At 40.0% G+C, this 14403-nt stretch overlaps 1 long non-coding RNA gene across 2 annotated transcripts in view; it reads left to right on the top strand.

The window, feature by feature from the left end:
- The window catches only part of LOC103876427, a 35873-nt gene extending 24526 nt beyond the window's left edge, over positions 1 to 11347 (top strand). For both annotated transcript variants that reach the window (XR_001893515.3, XR_635665.4), the window contains 2 exons: positions 6737 to 6840; positions 10251 to 11347. This is a non-coding gene — a long non-coding RNA (uncharacterized LOC103876427). The remainder of the gene's footprint in view (positions 1 to 6736; positions 6841 to 10250) is intronic.
- Positions 11348 to 14403: the final 3056 nt, after the last annotated feature.

The following is a 14403-nucleotide window of genomic DNA, read 5'->3' as shown; positions in this document are numbered from 1 at the left end:
TTTCAAAGAACTTATTTATTTCTACTTTAATTTCGTTATTTACCCAGTAGTCATTCAAGAGCAGGTTCTTCAGTTTCCATGTAGTTGTGTGGTTTTGAGTGAGCTTCTTTTTTTTTATTGTTGTTTTTGTTTTGAAACAGAGTCTCGCTCTGTTGCCCAGACTGGAGTGCAGTGGCATGATCTGAGCTCACTGCAAGCTCTGCCTCCCGGGTTCACACCATTCTCTTGCCTTAGCCTCCTGAGTAGCTGGGACTACAGGTGCCTGCCACCACACCCAGCTAATTTTTTGTATTTTCAGTAGAGACAGGGTTTTACCATGTTAGCCAGGATGGCCTCAATCTCCTGACCTCTTGATCCACCTGCCTCAGCCTCCCAAAGTGCTGGGATTACAGGTGTGAGCCACTGTGCCTTGAGTGAGTTTCTTAATCCTGAGTTCTAATGTGATTGCATCGTGGTCTGAGAGACTGTTTGTTATGATTTCTGTTCTTTTGCATTTGCTGAGGAGTGTTTTACTTCCAATTATGTGGTCAGTTTTAGATAAAGAGCAATGTGGTGCTGAGAAGAATGCATATTCTATTGATTTGGGGTGGAGAGTTCTGTAGATGTCTATTAGGTCTGCTTGGTGCAGAGCTGAGTTCAAGTTCTGAATATCCTTGTTAATTTTCTGTCTCATTGATCTGTCTAATATTGACACTGGGGTGTTAAAGTCTCCCATGATTATTGCGTGGGAGTCTAAGTCTTTTTGTAGGTCTCCTAGACCTTGCTTTATGAATCTGGGTGCTCCTATATTAGGTACATACATATTTAGCATAGTTAGTTCTTCTTGTTGCGTTGATCCCTTTACCATTATGTAATGGCCTTCTTTGTCTTTTTTGATGTTGCTGGTTTAAGTCTATTTTATCAGACACTAGGATTGCAACCCATTTTTTTGTTTGTTTTTTCTTTTTTTCTTTTTTCTTTTTTTTTTTTTTTTTGCTTTCCATTTGCTTGATAAATATTCCTGCATCCCTTTATTTTGAGCCTATGTGTGTCTTTGCATGTGAGATGGGTCTCCTGAATATAGCACAATGATGGGTCTTGACTCTTTATCCAATTTGCCAGTCTATGTCTTTTAATTGGGGCATTTAGCCCATTTACATTTAAGGATAATATTGTTATGTGTGAATTTGATCCTGTCATTATGATGCTAGCTGGTTATTTTGCCCGTTAATTGTTGCAGTTCCTTCACAGTGTCAATGGTCTTTACAATGTGGTATATTTTTGCAGTGGCAGGTACCCGTTGTTCCTTTCCATATTTAGTGCTTCATTCAGAAGCTCTTGTAAGGCAGGCCTGGTGGTGACAAATTCCCTCAGCATTTGTTTGTCTGTAAAGGGTTTTATTTCTCCTTCATCTGTGAAGCTTAGTTTGGCTGGATATGAAATTCTGGGTTGCAAATTCTTTTCTTTAAGAATGTTGAATATTGGTCCCTACTCTCTTCTGGCTTGCAGAGGGATCTGCTGTTGGATGATGGGCTTCAGCCCTTTGTGGGTAAACCGACCTTTCTCTCTGGCTGCCCTTAACATTTTTTCCTTCATTTCAACCTTGGTGGATCTGACAATTATGTGTCTTGGGGCTGCTCTTCTTGAGGAGTATCTTTGTGGTGTTCTCTGTATTTCCTGAATTGAATGTTGGCCTGTCTTGCTAGGTTGGGGAAGTTCTGCTGGATAGTATCCTAAAAAGTGTTTTCCAACTTGGTTCCATTCTTCCCCCTCACTTTCAGGTACACCAATCAAATGTAGGTTTGGTCTTTTCACATAGTCCCATATTTCTCAGAGGCTTTGTTTGTTCCTTTTCATTCCTTTTTCTCTGATCCTGTCTTCACGCTTCATTTCATTAAGTTGATCTTCAATCTCTGATATCCTTTCTTCCACTTGATCGATTTGGCTATCAATATTGTGTATGCTTCCTGAAGTTCTCATCCTGTGTTTTTCAGCTCCACCAGGTCATTTATGTTCTTCTCTAAACTGGTTGTTCTATTTCGCAATTCCCCTAACCTTTTTTCAAGGTTCTTGGCTTCCTTGCTTTGGGTTAGACATGCTCCTTTAGCTCAGAGGGGTTTGTTTCACCTCTTTTTTCTCTCCCCTGAGTATCTTAGGGCTAAGAGTTGGAATAGATGTCTTTGTGTCCTATTGTTGCTTTCAAACCATTTTACTGCCAGCTTCCTATAGGTTATCTCTTTCCTCAAAATTCATTCCCTCTTCTTCCCCACTTATTGCTAATATTTAATGTCCTGTCTCCCCTTTCATCCACTGAAGACTTTAGCTTTTGGTTCACAGTTCACGTTTCACCTCCTTCTGCTCCTGCTGCTTAAATTTTTTTCCTTGCAGATAACCCATTCTATACCTGCTCTCTTAGTTCCTTGATCTCACCTCCACACCTTTTCTTGCATTTTACTCTGGGCACACTCCCATGGCCATTTCCCAAATTTATCAGAACTGAAGTCTGCACTATCTCTGAAATCTTGGCTGAAATGTTTGACTTTTTGACTACTATCCTTTTATCTTTTGTGCTTTTTTTTCTGTAGAACTCGTATAGCCACAATTTGTTGATTTAATGCAGACTCTCAATACCTTAACCCACTGATTTTCGTTATCAATCAACCCCTTCTTTATTCTACCTTCCTATTTGACTAGCTTAATTTCTGTGGGTGATTATTATGACTCTTTTGCTAATACCTAGCTTTACTTCTTTATTCATTCTGCTTGGAGAGGTAGAGAAACTTGTGTGACTGGAAAATTTGGGAAGAATATACTGGGCATGCTCAACTCAATTCCTTCCTTTTACCTACTCTTTGTAGGTAGGTAATACACCCATACATTTCTCTGTAATCCTCTGACCTTGTGCCAAGATGGGAAGAGGCCTGCCCTGGTGCAGTGCTGCACTGTAGGTGGGTGAATGCGCTAATTCTGTGGTTTGGTAGTAGGAAACTCATTTGCCCACATGTGTAAAGTATATTCATTAATGTATCAGCTTAATAAAGGGGATAATTTGGCTTCTTCTATCTTATTTCTTTGTCTCCTTTCTCAGTTGTTCAGAACTCTAGCAGGGAAGATTTTGGTTTATTTGGTTTCCTCAAAGACCTCAAATTTATATTTCCCTTCTCTCTCCTCTATATTGTTAATATGAACATGAGCAGTGTGGTATGAATTATTCTGCACTTTGTTCTTTTCGCTCAATTATATATCTTAGAATTCTTTCCCTATCATCACAAATTTACTTATTTCTTTTAATAGATACATAGTATTTCAATATGTAGTAGTACCCCAAAAAATGTATCATTTATTGAGATAATGTTGCTGTTGATGAACATTTGGTTTTCTGTCATTTGATAATACAAAGTGCTACACCTGAAATTACTATATATACATTTTCTGTGTGCATAAGAGGAGAGGTTTTTCTGTGTGCACTGTAGGAGAGGTTTCACATTAAATTTGTAATTATAAACTTCAATTGAGACACTCAACATGACCTGGAAATATTATTTTATTTACCAAGTAAGTGCAGTTTTCCACTTTGAGTCAATTATTTTATACCTTCCTTCCCACTCACCTGATGACAATATTTTATATTTAATTTGAGGGAATTCATCAGACAGGAGCACTCTCATCTTCCCACTATCAAAATTTGTAGACTTCATTATGTATGCCATCTTTTCTTTCCTTCCCTAACAGACGAAGAATATGTTCCTTCTCCCACTGTATGTGTTCTGGATCCTACTTCTACTTTCTTCAAGCCCTTCATCTTTTCAGTTACGCCTTCCCTGTCCTGTATCACCACTCTTTCCCATCCACATTTTAAAAGAATGCTTTTTAAAGCCTTTCACTATTTATTATCCTCTAGCAACCACCATTTCTCTGAAACTTTTCACAGTAAAACTTCTGGAAAATTAGCTTTATTTATCACTTCTTATCAGTTCTTCAACTCAGTCCTGACTGGTTACTATACTCATCACTTCACTGGCACTTCTCTTATGAGAGTCATCAACGATGTACATGCTGTTAGATGTAAAAGATACGTCTCTGTCTTCATTTAGCCCAGCTTCTTAGCACCTTTTAAAATCCTTAAAGACTTTTCCTTGAACACTCTTCTTGGCTATCTTCAGAGAAATCGTGGAAACCATAGTCTCTGGGTTTCTCAACTACTTCACTAGCTGTTCCTTCTCAGTCTGTTTATCTTTCTTTACCTTTTCTCTAAATACTGAAGTAAATTACAGTTCAGTTCTAGGCTCATTCTTCTTCATACATTTTTTATACATTTTCTTCCTAAGTAATCTTATTAATTACCAGTGTTTTTTGTTTGTTTGTTTTTTTCAGACAGGATCTGTGTTGCCCAGGCTGGAATGCAATGTTACGATCATAGCTCACAGCAACCTCCACCTCCCAGGTCTCAGGTATTGTCCTGCCTTAGCCTCCCAAGTAGCTGGGACCACAAGCATGCACCACCACGCCTGGCTACTTTTTGTATTTTTTGTAGAGACGGGGTTTCATCATGTTGCCCAGGCTAGTCTCAAACTCCTGGATTCAAGCCATCTGCCCGCCTCAGCTGCCCAAAGTGCTGAGATTACAGGTGTGAGCCACTGTGCCCAGCTTTATCACCGGTGCTTTTAACTCCCATCTATAGACTGATAAGTCCAAAATTTATATCTCCAGCTCAGAATACCTTTTTTTTTTTCTTTTTTTGAGACAGAGTCTTACTCTGTATTCCAGGCTGAATGCAGTGGCATGATCATAGCTCACTGCAGCCTGAAACTTCTGGGCTTAAGTGATCCTCCCACCTTAGCCTCCTGAGTAGTGAGGACTCCAGGCTCATGCCCAGCTAATTTTTGTATTTTTTAAAAAATAAAGACAGTGTGTTGCTATGGATGTTGCCCAGGCTGGTCTTGAACTCCTGGCCTCAAGTGATCCTCCCGCCTAAGCCCAAAGCACTAGGATTACAGGCGTGAGTCACCATGCCCAGCCCAGAGCTTTTCTTTTCACATATTCTATTATTTAGGTAGAGTTGTATCATGCAAGCATTTAATTTACATGCTGACTTTGACCACTATTCCTAATGTAAGATTTAAATTTTAACTGACATATCCACTTGGGTGTCTCACAGACACTCAATATGTCCAAAATGGATATCTTTGTTTTCCCTTAAACCTGTCCCTACTACCTTCAAACTTCCTTGTCTCAGTCAACCAATCCAGCATCCTCCCAAATTCTGATTACTTAACCCATAAATCTTGTGATATGTACTTAAAATACAATCCACACTTCTTACCATGACCTAAACATTGTATGACCTATGTATTATCCATATTTTCAACGTCACCTCTTTCCATTTTCCATTTTACCCATGGTGTTTCAGCCATACTCGTCTTTGGTTTCCTAGAACAAACTACCTCTGCAGCTTTAGGGCTTTTGCCTTTCTCTGCTTGGTTCACTCTTCTGGTTTTTTTGGCTAGGTCCTTATTTTTTCAGGTCTCAATTTGTACCTGTCTAAAGTCTTTCCTGACTTTTCTATTTAAGGTAGATTATCCTCTTCCCACTACTATATTCTTGTCTCAGCCTCTTGTGGGGTTTAGCTTGAATATATTGATCTAAAACTCAAAGAAGAAGGCATGTACTAATTAGGGAAGAATGCACATGGGCATAGGTAAATTTAGGGAACAGACGGTGTATTTGTCTGTTCTCACACTGCCAATAAAGACATACCCAAGACTGGGTAATTTATAAAAGAAAGAGGTTTAATTGACTCACAGTTCCACATGGCTGGGGATGACTCATAATCATGGCTGAAGGTGAATGAGAAGCAAAGTCACGTCTTACATGGCAGCAGGCAAGAGAGCCTGTGTAGGGGAACTCTCCTTTATAAAAACATCATATCTCATGCGAACTATCACAAGAACAGCATGGGAAAGACCCACCTCCATGATTCAACTACCTCCCACAGGGTGCCTCCAACAGAATGTGGGAATTATGGGAGCTACAACTCAAGATGAGATTTGGGTGGGGACACAGCAAACCACATCAGATAGACAAGATATTGAGTTTCCTGCTAAGAAGGAAACAGGGCTATCAATTGAGAGTAGGGGCCTTGAGAATGGTAGAAGTTTGTAATAGCTACTTGGGGTGAGAAGTGGGGTGAGATAGGGCATTTTCACCAAATAATTGGCAGAGTATTGAGTAAGAGAATTGGCAGAGTATTAAGGCTCCAGCTGAGACCAGCATGAATTTTTTCCACAAGCTCAGGTGTGCAAAAAATACCATGTTATTTTTTTACAGGAAATTTAAAATTAATTCTAAATCTCAAGTTAATGAGGGTGGAGGGTAATCCATTCTCAGTCATTATTGTGACTCCCAGCGTTGTCCAAAAGCCACAGGTATTGTGGAGCCCCCTTTGGACATCCAGATATAAATTATCAGTTCATACTGCTTACTACTGAAACAACCATTGCTACCAACCCTTGACCAGTCCTTTAGATCCAATAACTCTGCTGCCTGCCTGCTTGGGGAATAGAAATATGTTGCTAGTTGGTGGTTCCTGTGCCTCTAGTCCAGCTTCCCTACGTATCCTCTTTTGTCTTACCACATCTCTGGTGCTAACATTCTGGGATCTGACAACTTCTGACCTTTCCCAATAAAAGATGTAATATAATGGTTATAACTGTGCCTGGAGAAGCAGATGAAAAGAAAAATTTAAATTGTGTTCTAGGCCAGATTGGAGAGAGTGGTGGAGCATATAATTAACTCTAATAATTCGCTAAGAGATGAGCTGCAAGCTGGTGGGAAGTACAGACTCCTATTTTGCCAAATCAGGTAATTAAGTTTTAAAAACATTTACTGTAAAACTTTAGAAAATGTGAAATTTGAAATATGTTGGCAACACATTTCCTGAGAAACTAAATTCTAGAGGATCAGCTTGAGTATAGTCTCAGCAGTTGACACAGCAAGCAGAGCTCAGTTGCAGTGGATTAAGGATGGCTTCAAATTCTTTGACACTCCTCCCATGGAGAAATGGGGTCTAATTCCTTAATCCTTTAATCTAGACTGGATTCAGTGACTTGCTTCATCAATGGAATACACTGAAATAAGATTTTGGAATTTCTGAGACTGTCATAAAAAGCTGAAGGGCTTCTATTGGGCTTCCTGAAATGCTCCCTTTTGGATCCCTGAGCAGCCATGTGAGTTTAACTACTCTGCAGGAGAGAGTATGTGAAAAGGAAACTACCTAAGCCCAGCCTCCTTGTTGTCCACATGAAGACACCAGACAAATGAGTTACACTGTTTTGGACTCCCCAGCACAACCCAGCCACCAGCCGAATACCACCAAATTACCTTCTAGTTAAAGCCTTAAGGAGCAAAAGAATCACCTATTCGATTTCTGCTTGAATTTCTGACTCAAAATACATCAGGTATAAAATGATGGTTTTTTTAAGACACTAAGTCTTGGGGGAGTTTATTATAAAGCAATAGATAATTTTGAAACTAAATAGAACAAGCTAAAGTCCCAATAAGAACTCCATGGTTTCATGTATTTCTTTGATGGAATGGTCTTGGAAGTAACATCTAATTTTGACTGAGGTATCATATCTAACCAGTGATCTATAAAGCAGTTTGGGATCTGTAGCCTACACATGCTCATATATATGTATACACACACACACACAGAAACATATACATAAACATATATATGTATGTATATGCCCCATAGGTAAGTCAATTTACAATGATGAAGTAAATCAAATTCATAATAATAATGGTTAGGTTTAGTGATAAATGTTGTAATTACTGCTGTTATATTTGTGGATTTTTTTTCTTTTTTTGAGACAGATTCTTGCTTTGTTGCCCAGGCTGGAGTGCAGTAGTATAATCATGGCTCATTGCAGCCTTGACCTCCCAGGCTCAAAAGACCCTCCTGCCTCAGCCTCCCAAGTAGCTGGGATTACAGGCATATACCAATACACCCAGCTAATCTTTGTATTTTTTATAGAGACAGAGTCTCACTATGTCGCCCAGGACCATCTTAAACTTCTAACCTCAAGTGGTCCTCCCACCTTGGCCTCCCAAAGTGCTGAGATTACAGTCATGAGCAAACACCCCTGGCCTATTATTTTAAGTATTTAAAAAGTTAAAGAGGATGCGATATATTAGCTTGTTGTTTAAATTAGGAAACTTTAAGACAATTTGATGCTAGACATCAGATTTTAATTTGAAGCTAGACTTCAGATTTTATTTTGAAATATGTAAGATAATTAAATGTTTACATAGTGCTTGAATGTTTAAGATAGCCCTGATTTAACAAATAAATGATTTTCATTCGTTAGACTAATAATAGTTATAAATCTTAGATTTTGCTTATTGAATTATAAGTCTGCCCTGTTAGTTGTTTGAAGTGGCTCAGATAAACATGAATCTTAAATTTGTCAATATAGTTTACAATGGTTAAGATAATTTTTTTGTAAGTGGAAGATTAACTGTTTAAGGAATTTTAATATTGAACTTATGAATTAATTGAACATTAATCCAGAATAAATGAAAGGATTTTTATCCTCCAGCAGATTGCTAATGATGAAAAAGTTGGGGAAGATGAAGACCATGTTGCTTGAGGGAATGTAAAGCAGTAGAATTGTTTGAAACACTATTTGGCATTCCTTACAACCCAGTGATTCTGCTCCTAGATATTTACCCTAAAAAGATTCCTACATGTATACACTAAGAGATATGTGCAAGAATGTTTACAGTAGCCTTGTTTGCAATAGCAAGACAAAACAAAACAAAAACTGAAAATAACCCAAATGTCTACTCACAGGAGCGTAGTCATATAAATTATCATTTATTCAAATTATGGAATATTATAAGGCAGTGAAAAACAAGTTAACTATAACCAGATGGAATAACTTTGTTAAGTCTTGGAAATACAATGTTGAGTAAAAAAAGCAAATTACAAACAAATGTAAAACATGACACCAAGTAAGTTTGAAAGCAGACAACTGAACAATATGGTTTAGGAATACACACATACATTTGTGGACAAAGCTATTATAGATAGATCTAAGCACACTCTACCAAAAAAAGAAAACCTATTATGGAAAGCAAAGGAACTGCAAATATGAAAATAAAATAGGTAGTTATTTTTGGAAGGAGTGGCAGAGGAAGAGAAGGGGATCAGGAGGGGCTCAAAGGATCTGAAAGACAATGTTCCTTTTTAAGCTGGATTGTGGCTACGTGGATATTTACTATTATTATTTTTTGTTTTGTTTTGTTTTGTTTTGTTTTGAGACAGGGTCTCGCTCTGTCACCCAGGCTGGAGTGCAGTGGTGCGATCACAGCTCACTGCAGCCTTGACCTCCCAGGCTCATGTGATCTTCCCACCTCCGCCTCACAGGTAGCTGGGACTACAAGCCCTTGCCACCACACCCAGCTCATTTGTTTATTTTTTGTAAGGACAGGCTCTTTCTGTTTTCTCAAGTTGGTGTTGAACTCCTGGACTCAAGCAATCCTCCTGCCTTGGGCTCTCAAGGTGTTGGAATTACAAGCATGAGCCACCACATCCAGCAACCGTATTATTCTTTAAATCATATATGTATACAGTTTTATAGGGCTGGGCCCATGGCTAACGCCTGTAATCCCAGCACTTTGGGAGGCCAAGGCGGGTGGATCACCTGAGGTCCGGAGTTTGAGACCAGCCTGGCCAACATGGTGAAACCCCATCTCTACTAAAAATACAAAACATTAGCCAGGTGTGGTGGCAGGCGCCTATAATCCCAGCTACTCGGGAGGCTGAGGCAGGAGAATCACTTGAACCCAGGAGGCGGAGGTTGCAGTGAGCCATGATCATACCACTGCACCCCAGCCTGGGCAACATGAGTGAAACTCCGTCTCAAAAAAAAAAAATGTATATAATTTTATATGTGTCATTTTATATATATGTGTATACACACATACCTACACATATATTTTTCTGTAGTATTGTAACCAAGTGGCTTAGCTTCAAACCACGTTTTAAAACTTTTTTTCTTTCTTCCTTTCTCCTCAGTCTCATGATGTAGCTTTAAGACAAACTACAATTGTTTATTTCTTCCTCTTGAAATATAGCCTCAGAATGTGCCGTGAACCTCCACTGCCTTCCCTTTCCCACTTTATGCTCCCATGCCTTATGATATTTATTTCAAATGCTTGTTAACACACACCATGCTCACTTATCTGGTCATATCTTTCTTTCGTAGCTTCAGGGGCCGGATCCTGACATGAACCAGACACCTCCAGAATTCTATCCCAAGCAAAAGATTACTTCAAGGCCAGAACTCACTCCCTGCTGAAGACTGAGTGCAAGATCCACTGAGATTAATTTGTAATCTGATTGGGCCCACAGTGATGCCAGCCCCTTCACCAGATGGAACAATAATTCCAGACAAGCCATCAGAGCAGGTCACACCACTTGACACCTCCTCTCCTGCATTCCAAACCCCTCTCTTTAAAATCCCCGTGTTCCCTCCATAAACTGGACAGTGCCAGTTGTTAGAAAGAATTCTGGCACTCTTTTCCTTGTTAGCATGGATAAAAAAATTCACCCTCTTTTTATCACGCCTCACTCTTGTTATTTTGGCTTCTTTCTACAAGCAGTGAGCAACCGGACCCCCTTTGCTGGTTACAGTATGAACTATTTTATTTTTTTTAATCCACAATAAAATAAAATAAAATAAAATCATTAGATTTCAAGGTAGTGTTTAATGGTTTAAGAAAAACTAGTTTTACATTTGCAACTTGAATATATTGGATATTATTAAAAGCACCACAATTGTTAAGTACTGTAGTACCTTTTCATCTTTGAAAGCCCTTTAGAACATTTAAAAACTCCACTGGCATAGCTGATACCTTTCTTTCTGGCTGTCTTTTCCCCCTCCCCATTGGGGGCACCTCCCATAATATTGATAGGGACAGGAGGCAGGGAAATTCTTAGCAGAAGAGGGTGGGTACCTGGTGAGGGCCCCACTCTCAAGCCTAGAACCTGGCCCAAAGTGTGAACATGCATTCCTGTTTTCCTGCTCAAATGTTGCCTTTTCCAAAACCACCCATGGCCTGCCCCACCCCAATCCTGTGCCCATAAAAACCCCAGTCTCCACCAGCAGAGAGCAGAGAAGAGGAGAAGCAGCTGGAAATCAGAGACTGCAGTTTGACATTGGAGAAAAGCAGCTTGACTTCAGAGGGACAGCTTGACAGCATGACTTCAGAGAAGAGAAGATCACCTTCCTGCTCCTTCCCCTTTCCAGGTCCCCTTCCCACTGAGAGCCACTTACACAGGCAATAAAATCCTCTGCATTCACCACCCTTCAATTCATTCATGCAACCTGATTTTTTCCAGATGGCTGAACATGAGCTCAGGTACCATGGGTGCAGATGCAAAAGGCTGTCACACTGACCCTGTGCCCTCACTGGCAGAAAGCAGCTGCCTCATGCAAAAAGGCAGAAGGCCACTGAGCTGTTAACACTTAAGCCATCTGCAGATGGTGGAGGTAACAGAGAGCTGACTGTAACCCCTCCTGGGGCTTCAGGGGTCGCCAGTACTCCCTGCCTGGATGCTGCTTCGGGAACCACATGGAGTTTTGCTCCTGCTGGTGCTCAAAAACACTCACCCCGGCTCCTGCACCCACTCACCTGTGTGCTCCCTCCTTCGAAGGGTTGAGCACAACCCCTCGCAGTTCAAGTAAGTGGAGTTTGCCCCTGCGAACACCAAAGTGGCTGGCTAGCTCCAGAGCCCATACTGCAGTTCCTGCCTGTGAGGGGATCAGGGAAAATTTCCTTCTTCAATATCTTAGATGAATTTTGGCTTTTACAAAAGATAGAAAGAGCTTGTTGAATATAACTGACTTTTGCTTTTAAACTAAACTAAACAGCTACACAACTCTCCTGACAAAGGGAATACACAGCATGGCTTCCTGCTTGAAATGCCGAGGGGGGGGGGGGGGGGGACGGGTAGAAAACGGGGAAATATAGAGAGGACAGGCACAAACTGATAAATTAACTTTCTATAGATGTTTCATACTTCTATAATTTTTCCACATTCAATTGTTTTTCAGGATTTTTAGCATTTATGTAATCTCTATCAGCATATAGTAAATAACACATTCATTTAAAAACCCCATATCCTGTCTTAATAGCATTCATAGCCAGAAGATATTCTTCTCTCACAAATATATTTTTTTAAATTTGCTTAAAATTGGTCTATTCCTGAAAGTCAGTCTTTCATCCTGGAGTCTGAGTCCATGAAAAAGCCTTAAGTCATCCCTAGTGACTTTATAATCAAATTCCCTTCAACCAAATCCTTGTGTGGGCATTTGCTGACTTAAAAGAAAAATTTCCCAACTGTGAATTGCCCTTTAGGTTCTGGGTTCTGTGCTCTTCCCTTCAGAAATTGTTTAGTGTTTTTCCTTTAGCAGAATTTTCTTTTGTCATCGATCTTAAGGGAATAATTAGGCATGATGTAAATTCCAGAACCCCTTTACCGTTCTTTTCCTGCATTTGACATTCAGTTTTCCTCTCCTATTTATTCATTCATTGTGTCCCTGTACCTTTTGCTGCTTTTCATTTTGATTCCTTTTCTCTGTGTGTAAATGTTCATTCCCTGATTCCCAAAGTAAACACAAGACACTTAGTAAAATATTTGGTTGCTTTTCTGCCCCATATTTCTGCTGCATCTTTGTTTTGCTTGTCTCCAGTCCTTTTCAATTTGTTTGCTCATACCTTTCTCATCTCAAACATAATTTATCCCTTTTACCAAACATTTTCTCCTGGTGTTACTCCTTTTTGAGCTCTGACTCTCTTTTTCTTGGTCACAACTTACAAAAGTTTCACCTGGGACAAAAGCAATAGATTTGCTCTCTGAATTCTCATTTGGTATTTTATGATAAGGAAGAATTAGTTATTATCCACATTTTACAGGTGCCTTAAGAAGATATAGAAAGGAAAATATTAATATCATGCCTTAAACCATATGTTAATTTTTTTTTTTTGAGATGGAGTCTCACTCTGTCGCCCAGGCTGGAGTGCAGTGGCGTGAACTCGGCTCACTGCAACCTCCACCTCCTGGGTTCACGCCATTCTCCTGCCTCAGCCTCCCGAGTAGCTGGGACTACAGGCGCCTGCCCTCACGCCCGGCTAATTTTTTTTGTATTATTTAGTAGAGACGGGGTTTCACCATCTTAGCCAGGATGGTCTCCATCTCCTGACATCATGATCCGCCTGCCTCGGCCTCCCAAAGTGCTGGGATTACAGGCATGAGCCACCGCGCCTGGCCTGTTAAATCTTTTAGAAAGGCAAACTAGAGCAGAGAACTCCTACCTCCACATCCATTACTACCTGGTGCCCCATCACCTGGGTCCAGGGACCATCTTCATTAAAAGTTGTCCTTGGTGCCTTTCTACTCCAAACTCACGGATTTGCAGATTTAAGAGATGGGGCCCTGGAATCTCCATTTTAAAAATAACTTCCAGGGTTGTTCTTAGGCACAGTGAAGTTAAAAAAAAAAATTTAAGCCACTGATCTAACTCTCCCTCCTAAGATAGCTAAGGAACTGAATCTTTCTGTGCATATACAATGTGTCTAATATCGTGCTCCATTTTATTCTTACATATGCATATTATAGCTAGTCAGGAACAAAATGACTTTAAACACTTGCCCCCAGGCATAGGTGTAGGAGCATGACTGACGTTCTATACCCATAGTTGTTTATTTTTTAAGACAGAGTTTCACTCTTGTTGCCCAGACTGGAGTGCGGTGGCACAATCTCAGCTCATTGCAGTCTCCGTCTCCCGGGTTCCAGTGATTCTTCTGCTTCAGCCTCCCAAGCAGCTGAGATTACAGGCGCCCACCGCCATGCCCGGCTAATTTTTTTTTGTTTTTGTATTTTTAGTAGAAACAGGATTTCACCATGTTGGCCTCAAACACCTGACCTCAGGTGATCTGCCTGCCTCAGTCTCCCAATGTGCTGGGATTACAGGTGTGAGCCACTATTCCCAACCCCACAAGGGGTTTTTAAGAAATAAAACCTCCTAAATTATTTAACAAGAATTTACTTTAAAATAACATAAGCTATTGATTGGCTTTACATTGTCCTGGTATTACAAATTCCAGGAGCAGAAAGGTAAAGATAATGGGTAAGGCAGCTAGTCAGGAACAAAATGACTTGAAACAAATGCCCTCAGGCATGGGTTTGGGAGTGGGGATTGGAATGACTGAACTTCCATTCTTCTCTCTGGACCTGATAAATTGTGCATTCCTGACATAGCTTAGACTGCTCTGAACTATTTTTCTTTTTCTCAATACATTAATTACAATAAAAAATATAAATATTGCAGAAGCACAGGGAACTTTATCCCAAAA

The sequence above is a fragment of the Papio anubis genome, chromosome 10 (assembly GCF_008728515.1).
Source record: "Papio anubis isolate 15944 chromosome 10, Panubis1.0, whole genome shotgun sequence".
NCBI lineage: Eukaryota > Metazoa > Chordata > Mammalia > Primates > Cercopithecidae > Papio > Papio anubis.
This window is presented reverse-complemented; position numbering and strand designations above follow the sequence as displayed.